Below are 19,358 nucleotides of genomic sequence, written 5' to 3' on the forward strand. Positions count from 1 at the left end.
TATAATAGCTTGTCCAAGCAAAAAAAAATAATATGTTTTCAATGAAGTAATGAATGTATTGAATGTAAATATGACATGGTATTTCCTCTGGTGCGATAAATTTTCAATAATTGCTCAAGTGATATGGTGTCAATTGAAGCTCCTTTATTATGTTCACTCGAATAAAGCAAGTAGGAGAACTGTGCGCAGTTCTATATATCTTGATTAATCCTGCTATTTTGATCATTCCAATATTCCTATGAAAGAAATTTGGGCGAAAAACTATCAATTAGCAAATTCAATCAACGAATCGATAAGGTGCATTCGAACGTTCTTGAGTATGATTGCATACAAGCTGAAGCGACGTTGACGGCTACGCAGCAGAAACCGGAAAACGTCAACAACCTACTCGTGCGTGGGGGACTTTTTATTTGATTCGCGTTGAAAATGCTGCGTGAATGTTGCAATAATCCCAATGCAATTTCTTTTATCTATGGTCAGTTTATAACAGTGAAACGGGAGAAAGTTCACTAGTTTTATCAAGCTTTGTTATGTGCTAAGACGCAAGGTTATGCGCCAGAAAAAAAAACTTGGGCTCCTCTCCACTTCTGTGCTGTTCAGTTACAGTTACAGTTACAGTTACCCGAGCATATGGTTGGATGATCCGCCAATTCTGCACTCAGATATTTCTCTAAAACAACGGCATGAATGAGAAAATTTACGATGAAGTTACAAAATGTTCAAGTTTCAACTTAGTTTCCGAGTGCTGGAATGTATTTTATTAGTCAATGTGGCTTGAATGCTCTGGTAGGGGATCTAGTAGAGGATTCATTTAAAATTGCATTTCGATCTGTTTCCTTGTTGATAAAAGGAAAAGAACTTTTTGGATCATCATGTTCGCACTATATTCTAGCACAACACAATTGCAACATGATAACAGATTACGTGTGGTTATTGGAAGTTGATCGATAAAAAAAAAACAACCAGGAATCGAGCAGAATAACATTTTAGGAGGAGGAGAAATGTTGAGCATAAAAAGAAAAAAATGGATATTTTATTAAAAGTCGAATGAAACATATATTTACAAACTGACTAGTATCTCTATAATTCATTCAACATTTTCATATCCCAGTTCCTCTGGCCGCATGTTGTTGAATTTTTGGAGGGCTTTGAACTGGGGGTCATGGCGTTTGCATGCAAGTTTTTGAAACGGACTTGCATGTAATATTTTGATATTAAATTCACTGAATTTAAATTCAAGGAAAACCGAATAGAAAACAATTGTAACGTGCAAATCTGATGGAAAATCATTAGATCAGATGTGCTTATACAGTTTCGGGTATTGATTGACCTAAAATTATGTTTATATACTTCATGAAAGTCCTTCGAAAAATGCCAATTTCTTCAAAATAGCGCTATTAATCTAGCTATATCTCAAAATTTGGACGTGTTGGAGCATATCTGAGGATAGATTCGGATTCAGCGAGCCAAAATCTACTGAAGACACATCAATTGGTTCTGAGGACCCGCAAAAGGTTAAATTTTGTTGCCCTGTGTTATGCTGTCAGTTTTCTAATTTGTGCTGTGATTTTGTTTTGGTTCATTTGTACGGATTTGACAGTACCTCGTTAGTCTGGCCATACATTTGTCGGATCAGCGGGGGTATACTGTAATTAATTTTTCATAAAAAGAACTATTTTACATATTAGACAATTTTCAGAAAGATAAATACTATTTATCAACAAAAATAACATTCATATTTGTCTACAGTATACCTCCACTGATCCGACAAATGTATGGCCGGACTATCGTGGTTTCTCTCGTTAATCCGACTGTCAAATCCATACAAATGAATCAAATCAAAATCACAGCACAGCATAATGTGTTTAAACGGGTGTTAATACTGTCGTGTAAATTGATCTCCTCAGTGGTTTGTAAAAATTTAGAAAAAACCGCATTAGATGATGGGTGTCCGAAATTTAATGAGAACAGGATTTAGACAGGTTTTTGCTTTCATTGAATACATTATATCTACAAGTCTAGGCAAAAAATCTACTTCTAAAGAAGGAATCACATCCTAAATATGATAATAAAGAGAAATTTGGAAGGGGTCCCGTAGCGTAGTTGGCTACACGTTTGCCTTATTAGCGAGTGGTCATGGGTTCGATTCCCAGCCCCTCCACCAAACCTCCGTCAGTCGCCGGATCCACAGCCCATACGGTGGCGTTTGGGGTACGCGCCTTACCGTGACGGCTGCCTGATGACGACTGACAACTTGTTCTTCTCGGAGGCATTCCTCCAACGTTACCTGGATTAAATGGCAACCGAACAAAGCAATGATCATTGGATACACGACATGGATAAACGGACACAATGGACTTACGACAAAATGAACTGGCAACGACAACAATAACGAATAATGGATATCTAAAATAGATTCTGTGTGGATTCTGTACAGCAGAATACCATAGTAGATCACCCGGCACAGTAGCGGTTAAGAACACAGAGTGCCTACCAAATAAATAAAGGAATAAAAAAAGAAATTTGGAACTGCACTATTGCTGGGGTATTGCCTTTTCGCCAATTGTAAACGGGAAGTGGCGATTTATCTCAGACTGCTTATTTTGTTACTACAGTGACCAGGATAATAAAAGACCACTTGCAGTTTTTCATACAAAATTTTCAATTTTGGAGAAAATATCTTGGTTGCGTGTGAACCAATTTTGTAAAATGTAAAATCAATTCAATAAAAATTCCGCGGAAAAAATTAAAATTTCGTTTCGTTTCGTAAAATTTCAAATTGAATAGACCTTTATTTCGTATCGTTTCGAAGCTGCGGAAATAATTTATATTTCGTTTCATTTAGTTTCGAATCAACATACACATTTTAAATTTCGTTTCGTTTCGTTTCGTTAGGAAAAAGTGTTTTATCGCATACCCTTAGGAAGTGTGTATAGGCGAAGACCACTTTAATGACTTTAATGACCACTTTAATGTGGTCTTCTCTTAAAACTAAATAGTTGTTTAGTGCAGGTCCCGATTTTGCTGAGCTAAAAATAGGAAAACTTTGCGCATGGTGCGATGTCACTAAAGAAGTGGAAGCAGGCTGGAGATATGGACCATATAGGCTTAAATATGCACACATCTACTTTCTTACTAATGGAATCACCATTTCGTTCGTCGTTCTATTTATTCCACTTAGCTAATGAAAGCTAATTTAGTCAGTTATTATTTTTGCATAAATGCATGAAAAGTCTCCGTTCAGAAACAAAATTAACTTTTTTTTAAATATGCATAGAAGTATCCGCCCAATTATAAGCGGCATGTCTTATGTTGATGCGAACATTTTACAATGTATAACAGAAAGCCATTATTTCCATTCTCAAAAGCGCTGTAGTACACCCCAATCAATTCTCAGCTAGTTGATGCATATAAAAACGTGTCGGTTTTGATTGAATTTCTAGCATTCAAAATTCGGCACCCGTCGTAAATTATGATTACAGTCGATTATGATCCAATCAGTTCGCTCGATAACTAGCGACACACGTCGCGGGTCGTGCGTCTGCTTTCGGGCTGAAGACTGGAGGAGATTGTTTTTCCTCTAGCATTCTTGTTGGTGCTGCTGTCGTTCGCCGTCTCGAATGAAACTCACCGCGTTTGGTGTAGCACTACCCGTGTCAATAGCCAGGGATCGTTGAAGATTACGACGATTTCGACTACACACAACGGGAACAATTGAATTGCCTCTCGCCTAATCCGGTGAGAGTGCCCTGGTCGGCGTTGTCGTCCTCCCGGAAGCCCTTGCTACAATCGGACTAATTGAATGCAGCAGTTCCATTTATTTGCGATGTGGCATAAAACGACGATATTGTTATTACAGCGCTGCATCCATCTCGTCGGGGCAAGGTTTTGGAGATGCTATCTGCGTGCTTAGTTCCGTTGCTCTTCGGAAGGGAAGCAACGGCGGCAATAGTAAGGTTGGTGAAAATCAATAAGCGATTCTAAGCCGATTGGAAGTGCAGAAAGCAAGGAAGGTGGCGGACGAAGGCTATTGAATTTTTTATGCTTCTGTATCAACAGCATATGCTTCAGTGCGTGGTGATGAAAGATTGTTTTGAATATAATCGAAAAGTCAGAGGATGGGTACATCCCCCACGTTGAGTAACTGGCACGTGTTGGTTGAAACAAGACCGACGTTTCGTTTGGTAGGGTTGAAATTCTAAGATTTATGTTCTTGATACTGAAAGGAGACATATGATGCATTCCATCGAAATATCGGATTTGAGTCAACATAATCCGGATAAAATGAAGAATAAATGGGAACACCTTATTAGTCTCGTCGTGTTTTACGACGTTACCTCGATTCCCCATATAGCTTTAAGGCGCGATTTGTTCTGTAGACGTGGAGGAAGTGCACCGGTCCAAAAAACGTTTGTCATTATTTTGCTGGCAGTAGCGACGGTTATCAGTAGTATTTATTTTCTAATCTTCAATTCTCAAATTCTTAGGGATCTTCCTTACCCGTTCGTAACGGTCCACGGCTACAGAACAAGACTATGCTGAAGATGGCTGGATTTGATACCCGGTCCGGTCTAGGAAATATTCGTGTTGGAGATTTTCTCGATATCTCTGGTCATAAAAGAGTCATCAGCAATCAGCCTCATTCATTATATACAAATGCAAAAAGGCTTAGAAACCTAGCAAACGGCAATGCTGAATGAACTGCGAGACGGCAATATCCCGGTTTGGGTTGTTATGCCAATAAGAAGAGCAAAATTCTTTAAAAATCTTCAAATTGCAAATCTTTTAATCTCTTTTAATCTTCAAATCATCAAAACTTCAAATCTTCAAATCGTCAAATTTTTAAATTTTCAAATTTTCAAATTTTCAAATTTTTAAATTTTCAAATTTTCAAATCTTTAAATCTTCAAATCTTCAAATCTTTATCTTCAAATCTTCAAATCTTCAAATCTTCAAATCTTCAAAGCTTCAAATCTTTAAATCTTTAAATCTTCAAATCTTTAAATCTTCAAATCTTCAAATCTCCAAATCTTCATATCTTCAAATCTCCAAATCTTCAAATCTTCAAATCTTCAAATCTTCAAATCTTCAAATCTTCAAATCTTCAAATCTTCAAATCTTCAAATCTTCAAATCTTCAAATCTTCAAATCTTCAAATCTTCAAATCTTCAAATCTTCAAATCTTCAAATCTTCAAATCTTCAAATCTTCAAATCTTCAAATCTTCAAATCTTCAAATCTTCAAATCTTCAAATCTTCAAATCTTCAAATCTTCAAATCTTCAAATCTTCAAATCTTCAAATCTTCAAATCTTCAAATCTTCAAATCTTCAAATCTTCAAATCTTCAAATCTTCAAATCTTCAAATCTTCAAATCTTCAAATCTTCAAATCTTCAAATCTTCAAATCTTCAAATCTTCAAATCTTCAAATCTTCAAATCTTCAAATCTTCAAATCTTCAAATCTTCAAATCTTCAAATCTTCAAATCTTCAAATCTTCAAATCTTCAAATCTTCAAATCTTCAAATCTTCAAATCTTCAAATCTTCAAATCTTCAAATCTTCAAATCTTCAAATCTTCAAATCTTCAAATCTTCAAATCTTCAAATCTTCAAATCTTCAAATCTTCAAATCTTCAAATCTTCAAATCTTCAAATCTTCAAATCTTCAAATCTTCAAATCTTCAAATCTTCAAATCTTCAAATCTTCAAATCTTCAAATCTTCAAATCTTCAAATCTTCAAATCTTCAAATCTTCAAATCTTCAAATCTTCAAATCTTCAAATCTTCAAATCTTCAAATCTTCAAATCTTCAAATCTTCAAATCTTCAAATCTTCAAATCTTCAAATCTTCAAATCTTCAAATCTTCAAATCTTCAAATCTCCAAATCTTCAAATCTTCAAATCTTCAAATCTTCAAATCTTCAAATCTTCAAATCTTCAAATCTTCAAATCTTCAAATCTTTAAATCTTCAAATCTTCAAATCTTCAAATCTTCAAATCTTCAAATCTTCAAATCTTCAAATCTTCAAATCTTCAAATCTTCAAATCTTCAAATCTTCAAATCTTCAAATCTTCAAATCTTCAAATCTTCAAATCTTCAAATCTTCAAATCTTCAAATCTTCAAATCTTCAAATCTTCAAATCTTCAAATCATCAAATCTTCAAATCTTCAAATCATCAAATCTTCAAATCATCAAATTTGCAATCTTCAAATCTCCAAACCTTCAAACCTTAAAATCTTCAAATCTTCAAATCTTCAAATCTTCAAATCTTCAAATCTTCAAATCTTCAAATCTTCAAATCTTCAAATCTTCAAATCTTCAAATCTTCAAATCTTTGAAATTTTCAAATCTTCAAATCTTCAAATCTTCAAATCTTCAAATCTTCAAATCTTCAAATCTTCAAATCTTCAAATCTTCAAATCTTCAAATCTTCAAATCTTCAAATCTTCAAATCTTCAAATCTTCAAATCTTCAAATCTTCAAATCTTCAAATCTTCAAATCTTCAAATCTTCAAATCTTCAAATCTTCAAATCTTCAAATCTTCAAATCTTCAAATCTTCAAATCTTCAAATCTTCAAATCTTCAAATCTTCAAATCTTCAAATCTTCAAATCTTCAAATCTTCAAATCTTCAAATCTTCAAATCTTCAAATCTTCAAATCTTCAAATCTTCAAATCTTCAAATCTTCAAATCTTCAAATCTTCAAATCTTCAAATCTTCAAATCTTCAAATCTTCAAATCTTCAAATCTTCAAATCTTCAAATCTTCAAATCTTCAAATCTTCAAATCTTCAAATCTTCAAATCTTCAAATCTTCAAATCTTCAAATTTTCAAATTTTCAAATTTTCAAATTTTCAAATTTTCAAATTTTCAAATTTTCAAATTTTCAAATTTTTAAATTTTCAAGTTTTTAAATTTTCAAATTTTAGATTTTCAAATTTTCAAATTTTCAAATTTTTAAATTTTCAAATTTTCAAATTTTCAAATTTTCAAATTTTCAAATTTTCAAATTTTCAAATTTTCAAATTTTCAAATTTTCAAATTTTCAAATTTTCAAATTTTCAAATTTTCAAATTTTCAAATTTTCAAATTTTCAAATCTTCAAATTTTCAAATTTTCAAATTTTCAAATCTACAAATCTCTCAAAAGTATCCAATAATTTTCTTACTTTATTACGAGAATTGCTGTTCTGTCAAGAATCTTGAACATTTGAATGTTAGTGCCTCCTTGGATAATTGAAAACTCTGCGTTCCCGTATCTATGCCGTTAGAATTTGAGTTTTCTTTGCTTTCTGTCCACCAACAACAATAGGTTCAGAATAACTTTGATGTTTTCCCTTGCATAATCCCGAAATCTTATTTGGGAATATGCCTTTTTTATAAAAGTTTCCGTCCTCACTCACAGTTTTATTCAAGTTCCAAAGAACAAAAAAAACAGCAAAATCCGCTTTAAGGCGTCAATTCCACCTGTCAGTCGCATTTACAACCCTCGCAGAATCGCAATTGGCATGTCTCCTTGCTTTGGTACTTACTCTTCGACATTATCCTCTTAATTTACACACCCATCAGGCAGAGCAGCAGCAGTAGCATCACGCACGCAATTTGTTCAACTTCACATTCTTCAATTTGACAGCTGCAAAGAGGATTTTGGAGACACGAGTTGAAATAACAATAAAAAGGAAAAAGGCGCTGCCGGAAGCGCAACCCACCAGTCAGCGAAAACAAATATAAATATTTCATGAAGATTAATCTCATTGGAAATTCAGCGTGCAAAAGTGCGCGCGAAATAGACAGTTTACGACGGGCCGGAAGGAGAACACCGGCGGAGGGAGGGGTCGAGTATTATTGAAATCCGGCAACACCTTTCCGCTCTCACGTGGTACCAGCTGTCGTCGGCGATTCGGAAAATCGGAATGCTTGCGTGCTAGCGCGAAAAAGGATGAAGTTCCGAAGGCATGCTCTGAATACATTGTCAAAGACAGCTGCTGTCAACTGTCAAAAATGATAAATAAAAAAGTGTATTCGGCTATGATTAAATTCATAAATTTCAATGAAAACATCATTCAATATGAGATTCGGAAAATGGAGAGAGAAAACCCGACTTCAGTTCGTATTTGATTTGAACCACTTTCGATAAGTGAACTTATCTTCCATTATTGTTCCCATCTCTGATAACAATGAAAGGCTCCAAATTGTCTCTGCTATTGTTTTTTGATAGTTGTCTTACAGAAAAACCGGTAATTGGAACAGTTTTTCCTCGAAGTCAATGTTATGCGTTAGGGTTACGCTCGTATTCTACTTCATCAGATGTAATGTCTCTATTTTAGTTATTTAAAACAAATAATTATTTGGTTTATTATTTGAAGTTCATATGCTTGAAATCGAGTCGTCAGTTAGCCTTGCAAGTAAAAGCACAAATATCCTATGCGTAAGGCGGAAATTAGATCCAGACGAAAAGTAGCGCACAACCCCCATCGAAAATAAGAGAAATTAGGGTTGTCATGTTGGGAAGCGACAGCCCCTGCTCTCACGGATGGAAAATGGCCTCATCATTATCGGAACAGATCGAAACGAGTGTGAGAAAATTGCTTGTCGACACTTCAGACACACGTGCTGTTCAATCTGATCCAGCTGGCTTGGCGAGGAGAAAAAGGGATTGATTTCCGGTTTCCGGATTTCACAACTCGGTACAAAACAGAACACACTCGCGTGGAAAGGACGTCTCAATTTTCTTCCGATCAAGATGCCGACAACGGCTATGTCGACCAGTTAACGGTTCATAGCAGCTGCTATATTTCGTTCCCTTCCCACCCGGCTGCAGAATATTTGTTCCTATAAATTTTTCCGCTTGAAACTTGCGTAATTTCATTAATGAAGAAAGCTATGAATCACGAGAAAATCACCTTCACGTTAGGCACAGGAAACATAACTCTCCTTCCATATCGCCCAGTGGCTTGTCATCCATCAATCGCTGTCATCTTCGCTGTATTCTTGGAAACCACCTACGCCAGGACGGCTCGAAGGAGGAATTTAAATAAAACACCCATCCATTACCAACCCCCCACCCCCTTTATATGTGTGAACAGAGCTGTAAGTGTAACGCAACGTACGGGTTAGAATTTAAATTACAATTATTTATTGCTTTGCACCCAGTCGGCTTCGATATGGCGGAACACAGGACTTAGGTCGACATCCGTGAAAGAACAATCCAAGCAGCTCATCTAAGGAGCCATTAGCATTCCACGGAACTCCCTTTAGCTCCTAAACATGGAGATGGAATAAAAATTCCTTAAATATCTTCCTACCTCGAAGCACAAACCTAGGCTCAGTCGCAGACACAGGCAGCGAGCGGATCATAAGAAGGTACGTTCCGGTGAATCAAGTGCGAAGAATGAGATGACACGCTTCACACCACGACGCCGGAAAGTACGTTTGCAAAAGGTGTCGCGTGCGAGCCTAAAACGACGTCGTTTTCCGAGTGACATTGTGCCGCGCCGGAGTGTAGTATAGGTCCTCCATTTGACGCAGGGGGATGGGAACAACCACGGGTTTTAATATTGTCACTCATAAATTTCCGAAACATTTGTTACGGTAACACAGCCGCAGTTCTTTTCGGCTAGTTTGCTTCTGTTTGCTTCGGGAAGTCGCGAATTAATTTGTTAAACAACCGGATTTTATGAGTTGAACTTTTAGCTAGACAGGCGATGCTTTACATCTAGATTTCAAAGGGACCTTTGATAGTTCGAGAAATTGGCTCTCTAAAATGACGCAATGTTTCGAAAACTTCCAAAGCGAGATGTGGTGATATGAAATAGTCTACATATTAGACGATGATCTAATACAATATTTCGGCGCTCAACAGTACAATAAATGCAAAATCGTGTCCCGTTTGTGTGGGGAACAAATGGAGCCTTAAAAACATTCGAATTTGTCGGTTCCATTATTAGATAAAGTAGAACGTATGTCTTTATAAAATATTGAAATGTGGAGTAGGTACAACAGTAAGCATGCTGAGACCGTAGAGCATCGTCTCGGTTCAGCTTGTGCGAAGATAGTAGTGACGTCACATGTTTGCATTCTGCATTCAAACTGAATGTTTACATACGTGCTGAGCCTGCCTTGTTTTTTGTATGCCGTCCTACGAAGCAAAATGAGAAGAAGTTTGAAATCAATCTTGGTAGGCTTACATGAAGTGCTAGATTCGCGAAGTTGAGTTTCAGTGAAAAAAGATGTAAACAAAATTAATGTTTTTAAACCATTATAAAATTGCACTATTTGTGGATTTTAAACTATTGATATTTATTTTGATTGATAACAAAAATCATCTCAAGAATCATTTTCACAATTTTTCGGAGAAATTTTTTGCTTTATCTAAGTAGAAAAACGACTGAAACTCTGCATGTTTCAGAATATTGCTCACAAAAAGTAATTTTAAATCCTAATTTTGTTAATGAGAAAATGATCTTTCTATGATTTTCGTCAGCATTTAGCTTAGCTTAGCTTTGACTGACTACACGGATCTACGGTTGAATCAGCGAAATTGCACAAAGAATCAACTGAATGATTGACTAAGCTTGTTCAAGCATTCTCAATGTACAAGTTTCAGTGACTCAAATGCTCAAATGAATATTAACGGCGCCGGTCACGTCCTTGCAGTCGGTTAGGAAGCTGGAGGGAATATTGAAAGATCATGTTTGCTTTTTAAAGACCGTGTTTACCTCTGCGTCTCCATAAAGACTACAGGAAGAATGAATTATTGGCAGTGGCTGATTTTCTACCCGCCGCTTCCACATCCAGGCGCTATCGTATATACGCCAGCATGAGTTAACCGCCAGAAATTTGTATGGTGAAAGACATCTAACGCGGGTTTTCTAAAAATAAGGATCTTTTCATGAAAATCTATTTGGTACCGGTTATGTAGGAAGGTATCCGCTACTACGCCTACCAAATATTTTTTCGATGAAGGTACTTAATTGCAAATGCTGGGTAAAGCGTACCATTGGTACTTCGCGTACCTGAAGGAATAAAATAGACCCCATCTCGCGGTCCTTAGCCTCTTACCCAGCAACTCCTATCCCTACCTCCCCGCGGTGCTGGCCGGGATACGAGCAACCTTAGGGAAGATCGGGTTGAGGTCGAAATACGTATCTGTCAGGATACAATTATGGTGGAATTAAATGGGATTGTTCAAACTCATCTTATGACAGGTGAAAACATTCCACTAAAAGCTCAAAATAATTTTCTTATCAAAATGGCATCCAAGCGGAACGAGCGTAGTACTTTATAGATTTGAAGAGGAGGATCGCAGGTATTCTTAAGGACGTGGCCTTCCTTAAGAAGTGCCAAAGGAGAGGCTGACTCCTGTCAGCCATAGGATTAAGATGGGAGCTCACATCCCAAAATCTATCAGTAAGAGGGCGGAATCGGATTTGTTGAAGTTGTCAATCAAGGGACACTATGCCAAGCTAGAGAGGTTGAACTTAGAGTGCTACAACCTGCACCTCAAGCTGGCAAAGGAGAACCAAGATTCTTTCGACATATTCCTAAAGAAGGTACAGCGGGCCGAAGAGTGTGAAGCGGACAGGAAGAGGAGACTGCACAAGAAGAAATTGACCATTCTACGAGGTAAATCAGCGACGGAAGGTAGAACGACTAACCCCACAGTACAAATGATCGAGGGATTCGTTGTTAACCGTTCGACACAGCAGTTTACGGAGGAACAATTAGCACACCTCAACAAGGGGTTAGGGTATGCGACAACCCAGAAAGCGGATCTAGAGCAGATAATCGTGGATACTGAGACAGCGATTTCACGAAATGTTGATCAACGGGACCAGAATAGCGTGAGAAACATCGTAGCAGACGCCATCAAAGCAGGACATCATGGGACATCGAACAAAGACGAGAGGAGGATTTTAAAGGAGTTAAAGGAGAAACCAGTTTACTACATGAAGGCGGACAAAGGAAACGCAGTGGTGATAATGGACAAAGAGGACTACGATGAACAGATGACGACAAAAATCAACGGAGGACCATACAGGCATTTGAGAGTGGACCCACTACCCGGACTAATCCGACTTACGGATAAAACGATAAAGGAATGCAAGACGATCATCGGAGAAGCCCGCGTTAAAATGACGAACCCTGTTTTACCAAGGATCAAAGGACTACCAAAGATACATAAGCCAGGTACAGAGATGCGAGAAATAGTTTCATCAGTGGGATCCCCTACAAAACTTGGCCAAGTGGTTAGTCAAGGAGTTCCAGAGTATGCCGAAGCCGTTCCCCAGCAGATCAGTTGTAAACACCCAGGAGTTCACCAAGAGGATATTGGAATCAGGAAACATCGGAGAAGAGGACATCATGGTATCATTCGACGTAGCGGCATTGTTCCCAAGCGTTCCAGTGAAGGATGCTCTGAACCTTTTGGAGGATTGGCTACTAGGACAACGGACGGATACAACATGGCGAGGAAAGGTAAAGATGTATCTCAAGCTTGCAAGATTATGCATGAATGAGAATTACTTTACATTCCGTGGAAGCTTCTACAAACAAACGAAGGGTGCACCTATGGGAAATCCGCTATCACCGTTTTTGTGCGAATTATTCATGGCGAATTTGGAGGACAACCTAGAGGAACAAGGAGTACTACCCGAGAAGTGGTGGAGATACGTGGACGACATTTTCAGCATCATCAACCGGAAAGATCTACCCAGGATTTTGGAAGCGATAAACAACGTGCATAAAGACATCAAATTCACCCACGAGGAGGAAAAGGAAGGTAAATTACCTTTCTTGGATCTACTGGTTATCAAGGAACAAATGCAACATTAGACTTCGAAATCTACAGGAAGCCCACCAACACCATGAGAGTCATCCCATACACATCAAATCATTCGTATCAGCACAAAATGGCAGCTTTTCATCACATGATCCACAGGATGCAGACGATTCCCCTGAGCGAAGAAGGAAAAACGAAGGAGCTACAACACATCTTGGAAACAGCGAGGATCAATGGATACAAGGAAAGAACAATGCAAGCAATCATCAACAAGAAGCAGAGGAACCTACGGAAAAACGAACTGACAACACTAACACCGATCGATGAACCGCTGGGTATCGGTCCCCTATGATCGACACATCACCCACCAGCTACGCCATCGACTGAGGAAATTCGGCATCGATTTAGTATTCTCCAGCAGAAGCAATCAACTGAAGACACTGTTGGGCTCCACAAAGGATAGAGTAGAAATGTTAAATAAGGCCGGGGTTTATCAAATTAATTGTTCACAGTGTGATAAAGTATATGTAGGTCAAACAAAAAGATCGTTAGATGTAAGGTTCAAAGAACATATTGCAGAAGTAAGTAAGGCTAAGAGGGAAACTGATAAGGGATTAAATTATGAGTTTAGCTGGTAGGTAGCTAGTTCAGCTAAGGTAGCTGAACATGTATATCAGGAAAATCATTCAATTACGACATCAAACATTAAAATTTTAAGAAATGTCTCTTCTCCGTGGAAACTTGATGTTGCTGAGAGCTTGGAAATCTACCGACAGGTACAAACGCGGTTGTTGAATAAAGATCAAGGAAATGGTAGCTCCTGGCTCTTCAAGTTTATACCTAAGCATTAAGCGCATCAAGCGAGTAGAAATAAGCACCGTAGTAAGATAAGTACCTAGATAAATTATTATACCTACGCATAGTATAAATAGTGTAAGCTGCGATCATTTTCTTCAAGTCGAGTCAAGTACAAGACACTGAAGACGGCCTTACTGTTGAGGTCGAAATACGTATCTGTCAGGATACAATTAAGTGGTGGAATTCAATGGGATTGTTCAAACTCGTCTTATGACAGGTGAAGATCGGGTAATAAATCCCGGTGGGAACTATGGTCGTATGCTGACACGAAGGGGGGTTTGCTCCTCTCCGGAGGTGCAAATCTTATTGAGCGTCTGTTCTCCATGTCAGGATCGGCTCACAACAGCGTCTGTTCTCCATGTTAGGGGCGGCTGATCATCGTCCGAGTGCCAGCGAGGGACTCTAAAGTGAAACTGTGCACCATGGTCCACCGGAAATAAGGAGGAATGGTCCTCCGGAAATTTAGGGGGTTTGGTGTCAGGCCCTGCAAGCCAGCCTTTAAAAAATCTTAAGCAACGAACAATCAACAAGAGAGTACGGACCGGAACCATCGACGAAGACCACTGCGACGAAAAAGGACTAGCGATTGGAAACTCGGTTCGTGGAACTGCAAATCTCTCAACTTCATCGGGAGCACACGCATACTCGCCGATGTGCTCAAGGACCGTGGATTCGGCATCGTAGCGCTGCAGGAGGTTTGTTGGAAGGGATCAATGGTGCGAACGTTTAGAGGTAATCATACCATCTACCAGAGCTGCGGCAACACACACGAGCTGGGAACAGCTTTCATAGTGATGGGCGATATGCAAAGGCGCGTGATCGGGTGGTGGCCGATCAATGAAAGAATGTGCAAGTTGAGGATCAAAGGCCGGTTCTTCAACTTCAGCATAATCAACGTCCATAGCCCACACTCCGGAAGCACTGATGATGATAAGGACGCATTTTACGCGCAGCTGGAACGTGAGTACGACAGCTGCCCAAGCCACGACGTCAAAATCATCATAGGAGATTTGAACGCTCAGGTTGGCCAAGAGGAGGAGTTTAGACCGACTATTGGAAAGTTCAGCGCTCACCGGCTGACGAACGAAAACGGCCTACGACTAATTGATTTCGCCGCCTCCAAGAATATGGCCATTCGCAGCACCTACTTCCACCACAGCTTTCCGTATCGGTACACCTGGAGATCACCATTGCAGACAGAATCACAAATCGACCACGTTCTGATTGATGGACGGCACTTCTCCGACATTATCGACGTCAGGACATATCGTGGCGCTAACATCGACTCTGACCACTATCTGGTGATGGTTAAACTGCGTCCAAAACTATCCGTCATCAACAATGTTCGGTACCGACGACCGCCGCGGTACGATCTAGAGCGACTGAAGCAACCTGATGTCGCCACTGCATACGCGCAGCATCTCGAGGCAGCGTTGCCGGAAGAGGGTGAGCTCGATGGGGCCCCTCTTGAGGACTGCTGGAACACAGTCAAAGCAGCCATTAACGACGCAGCGGAGAACAACGTCGGGTATATGGGTCGAAGTCGACGGAACGATTGGTTCGACGAAGAGTGCAGACAGATTCTGGAGGAGAAGGACGCAGCGCGGGCGGTCGCGCTGCAGCAAGGTACCCGGAAAAACGTGGAACGTTATAGACGGAAGCGGAGACAGCAGACCCGCCTTTTTCAGGAGAAGAAACGCCGCCTGGAAGAAGCGGAGTGCGAGGAGATGGAACAGCTGTGCCGTTCTCAAGATACACGCAAGTTCTATCAGAAGCTCAACGCATCCCGCAAAGGCTTCGTGCCGCGAGCCGAAATGTGCCGGGATAAGGATGGGAGCATCTTGACGGACGAACGTGTGGTGATCGAAAGGTGGAAGCAGCACTACGAGGAACATCTGAATGGCGCTGAGAGCACAGGCAGTGAAAGTCAAGGCAGCGGAGGAGATGACAACGTCATTTCAGCGGACGATGGAAGCCAACCAGCCCCCACCTTGAGGGAAGTTAAGGATGCCATTCAACAGCTAAAGACCAATAAAGCAGCTGGTAAGGATGGTATCGGAGCTGAGCTCATCAAGATGGGCCCGGAAAAGCTGGCCACTTGCCTGCACAAACTGATAGTCAGAATCTGGGAAACCGAACAGCTACCGGAGGAGTGGAAGGAAGGGGTTATATGCCCCATCTACAAGAAAGGCGACAAACTGGAGTGTGAGAACTTTCGAGCGATCGCCATCCTTAATGCCGCCTACAAAGTGATATCCCAGATCATCTTCCGTCGTCTGTCACCATTAGTGAACGAGTTCGTGGGAAGTTATCAAGCCGGCTTCGTTGACGGCCGCTCGACAACGGACCAGATCTTTACTGTACGGCAAATCCTTCAAAAATGCCGTGAATACCAGGTCCCAACGCACCATCTGTTCGTTGATTTCAAGGCGGCATACGACAGTATAGACCGCGTAGAGCTATGGAAAATTATGGACGAGAACAGCTTCCCTGCGAAGCTTACCAGACTGATCAAAGCAACGGTGGATGGTGTGCAAAACTGTGTGAAGATCTCGGGCGAACACTCCAGTTCGTTCGAATCGCGCCGGGGACTAAGACAAGGTGATGGACTTTCGTGCCTGTTGTTCAACATTGCGCTAGAAGGTGTCATGCGGAGAGCCGGGTGTAACAGCCGGGGTACGATTTTCAACAGATCCAGTCAATTTATTTGCTTCGCGGATGACATGGACATTGTCGGCCGAACATTTGCAAAGGTGGCAGAACTGTACACCCGCCTGAAACGTGAAGCAACAAAAGTTGGACTGGTGATGAATGCGTCAAAGACAAAGTACATGCTTGTGGGCGAAACCGAGCGCGACAGGGCCCGCCTGGGAAGCAGTGTTACGATAGACGGGGATACCTTCGAGGTGGTCGAGGAATTCGTCTACCTCGGATCCTTGCTAACGGCTGACAACAACGTTAGTCGTGAAATACGAAGGCGCATCATCAGTGGAAGTCGGGCCTACTACGGGCTCCAGAAGAAACTGCGGTCGAAAAAGATTCGCCACCGCACCAAATGTGTCATGTACAAGACGCTTATAAGACCGGTAGTCCTCTACGGACATGAAACATGGACAATGCTCGAGGAGGACTTGCAAGCACTCGGAGTATTCGAGAGACGGGTGCTTAGGACCATCTTTGGCGGTGTGCAAGAAGACGGTGTGTGGCGGCGAAGAATGAACCATGAGCTCGCCCAACTCTACGGCGAACCCAGTATCCAGAAGGTAGCTAAAGCCGGAAGGGTACGATGGGCAGGACATGTTGCAAGAATGCCGGACAGCAACCCTGCAAAGATGGTGTTCGCTTCCGATCCGGCAGGTACGAGACGGCGTGGAGCGCAGCGAGCGAGATGGGCAGACCAGGTGCAGAACGACTTGGCGAGCGTGGAGCGTATCCGAGGATGGAGAGATGCGGCCTCGAACCGTGTATTGTGGCGTCAAATTGTTGATTCAGTGTTATCTGTTTAGATGTTAACTAAATAAATGAATGAAATGAAACTTAATTTTGAGAAATCGAGCCTTAGATGCCTTTCGCCATACTGATTTCAGAAAGTTGACTCCTAGTGTGCCGCTGTAAGTACGCTCAAAGCAGGCGATTCATTATCAGTTAGTCGGTAGGCACTGTTGGATCAGGATTCACTCTGATGCGACCGTGTCATTCTTTTTACACAATGATTCAGCTGCACAAAGCACAACGATACCAAATCGTTTGACGTGTCTATGCCCCGAGCATGAAGACGACTATAAACACACGCATATTTGAGATTACATTTTTTGTTTGTCTTAAAATTTTAAGCTCAAATTGAACACAAAAGTTTTAGCAGTACTACGATCACTACCATACTGGGTTCGATTCCTGGTCCAGTTCAAGAGACACCAACCATCTTCTTTCAATTTTTGATTAATAGTCAACATATGATTTTGTAAAAAAAAAACCAACTTAATTCACTGAGTGGTGATACTGCCTTTCTCGCATTTAGCCACGACACCAACCTTATATGGCGGTTAAATAGTTCGATTCCATTTTCTTAATAACTTTTAAACGCAATGGTCGATCGTTATCAAAATCAATAGTGATCAACTAGGGTTTGTCCTCCGTCGAATGCAACTAGTTGCGATGAAATCGGTTAAGAATTACTATATGAAAAAGTGGCTAATGTTTTTCGGTTTTCATGTGCACACACACTCACATCCACATCCACTCACATACACACGGACAGACAGACATTTGTTAAGCTCGACGAGCTGAGTCGATTAGTATATAATATCATGGGTCTCCGAGACTTCTTTAAAAAACTCGATTTTGGAGTGAGATGATAGCCTTTCGGTACAACTTTGTTGTACAAGAAAGGCAAAAACTTGGAAACTGTACAGGCAGCGACATTGATTGCGTTTTCAACAATAATATTGTTAACAATTAATTGCATATTATTCGGCAACTCGGCCGTACAAAAACCATTTTTTTGTGAAATATCTTGGCTGTGCATATGCACAGCACATGTTTCGAAATGGACAAACTGATATGAAATTTGCGAAAAAGAATCCACGTGTCTTGGAGGGACTCGAACCCTCAACCTCCTACTCTCTAGATAGGCGTGATAACCCCTACACAACAAGACCACTTAAAGGTCACGTTTGCGGAAAAGCCATCAGAATCCGAGTACCAACATCCACCGCGGTTAGCTCTTTTTTGCAAATTGAATATCTTTCGGATGCTTGATTTGTCCAATCTCCACATGCGCTTTACTGTTGTATATCCACAGTCAAGGGAGTGCACATTGTTCATTAAACGAGAGGATCGCACTCCATGCCTCTTTTTCGCAAATTTCATATCAATTTGTCCATTTCGAAACATGTGCTGTGCATATGCACAGCCAAGATATTCCACAAAAAAATAATATTGTTGCTACTGGTGGCGCCAGAGTTTTAAAAATCCAGAATTCCAGAAATTGGCAATATGTTTTTTTTTTAATTTTTCGTTTATTTTGGAGGCTCAATTGCCGTTAAGCGTTACGGAGCCGAAAGTTTAACAATTCATTTCTCAATTCTTATACATAGTGTTAGTTTTGGGGAACCGAAAGAGTAATTTTTAATTGATATTCTATCTGTAATTTCTTCAGTAATTGGGTTGAGGCCGAACTAATTGGTCGAGGCTAATTTTAACGAATCGAAAAGTAAAGCCAAGCTCAACCGGCGTCAGAGCTTTGACCGCGAATTGACCTGGGTCTCGAGAGTAGAGAATGATCAGTAACTCACCGCATACCTACCTCCCACGGGCAAGAGTCCAACAGTCGTGAAGAGCGAACAAAGACAACATAAACACTAGAACTAGACCAAAGTTAATCTTTGTGCTAATCACCGTAGTGCAGAAGGAAAGCGAACAAAACCTTGGAATGGAATATCCGCAACGAGCGGAAAGAAACAGAGAGCAGTCCCGCAGATCGCCTCTTTATAAAAGTTACCTGTTGGGGAGTTACTACGAAATCAACCAAGAGTGACTCGAGTTGTTTGGGCCTAGGTGGGTTTTGGGTTACGCTCTCGGTGTGTTAGTTTTTCGTGACTCCATAAGAAATAAGGCCATAAGTCCTCCATAAGGCCTTCTTCCAAAAGCTCCTTTCACCATCAGGAAATCCGTTCAGCAACTAATCATAACTACTAATCATCGGCAAAACCGAAGATG

At 40.3% G+C, this 19,358-nt stretch overlaps 1 protein-coding gene across 1 annotated transcript in view; it reads left to right on the forward strand.

Moving 5' to 3' along the window:
- LOC134223106 (uncharacterized) overlaps positions 1-19,358 on the forward strand; it is a 258,705-nt gene that overhangs the window by 206,574 nt on the left and 32,773 nt on the right. The gene's annotated exons all lie outside the window — the stretch shown is intronic.

The sequence above is a fragment of the Armigeres subalbatus genome, chromosome 3, assembly GCF_024139115.2.
Source record: "Armigeres subalbatus isolate Guangzhou_Male chromosome 3, GZ_Asu_2, whole genome shotgun sequence".
Lineage (NCBI taxonomy): Eukaryota > Metazoa > Arthropoda > Insecta > Diptera > Culicidae > Armigeres > Armigeres subalbatus.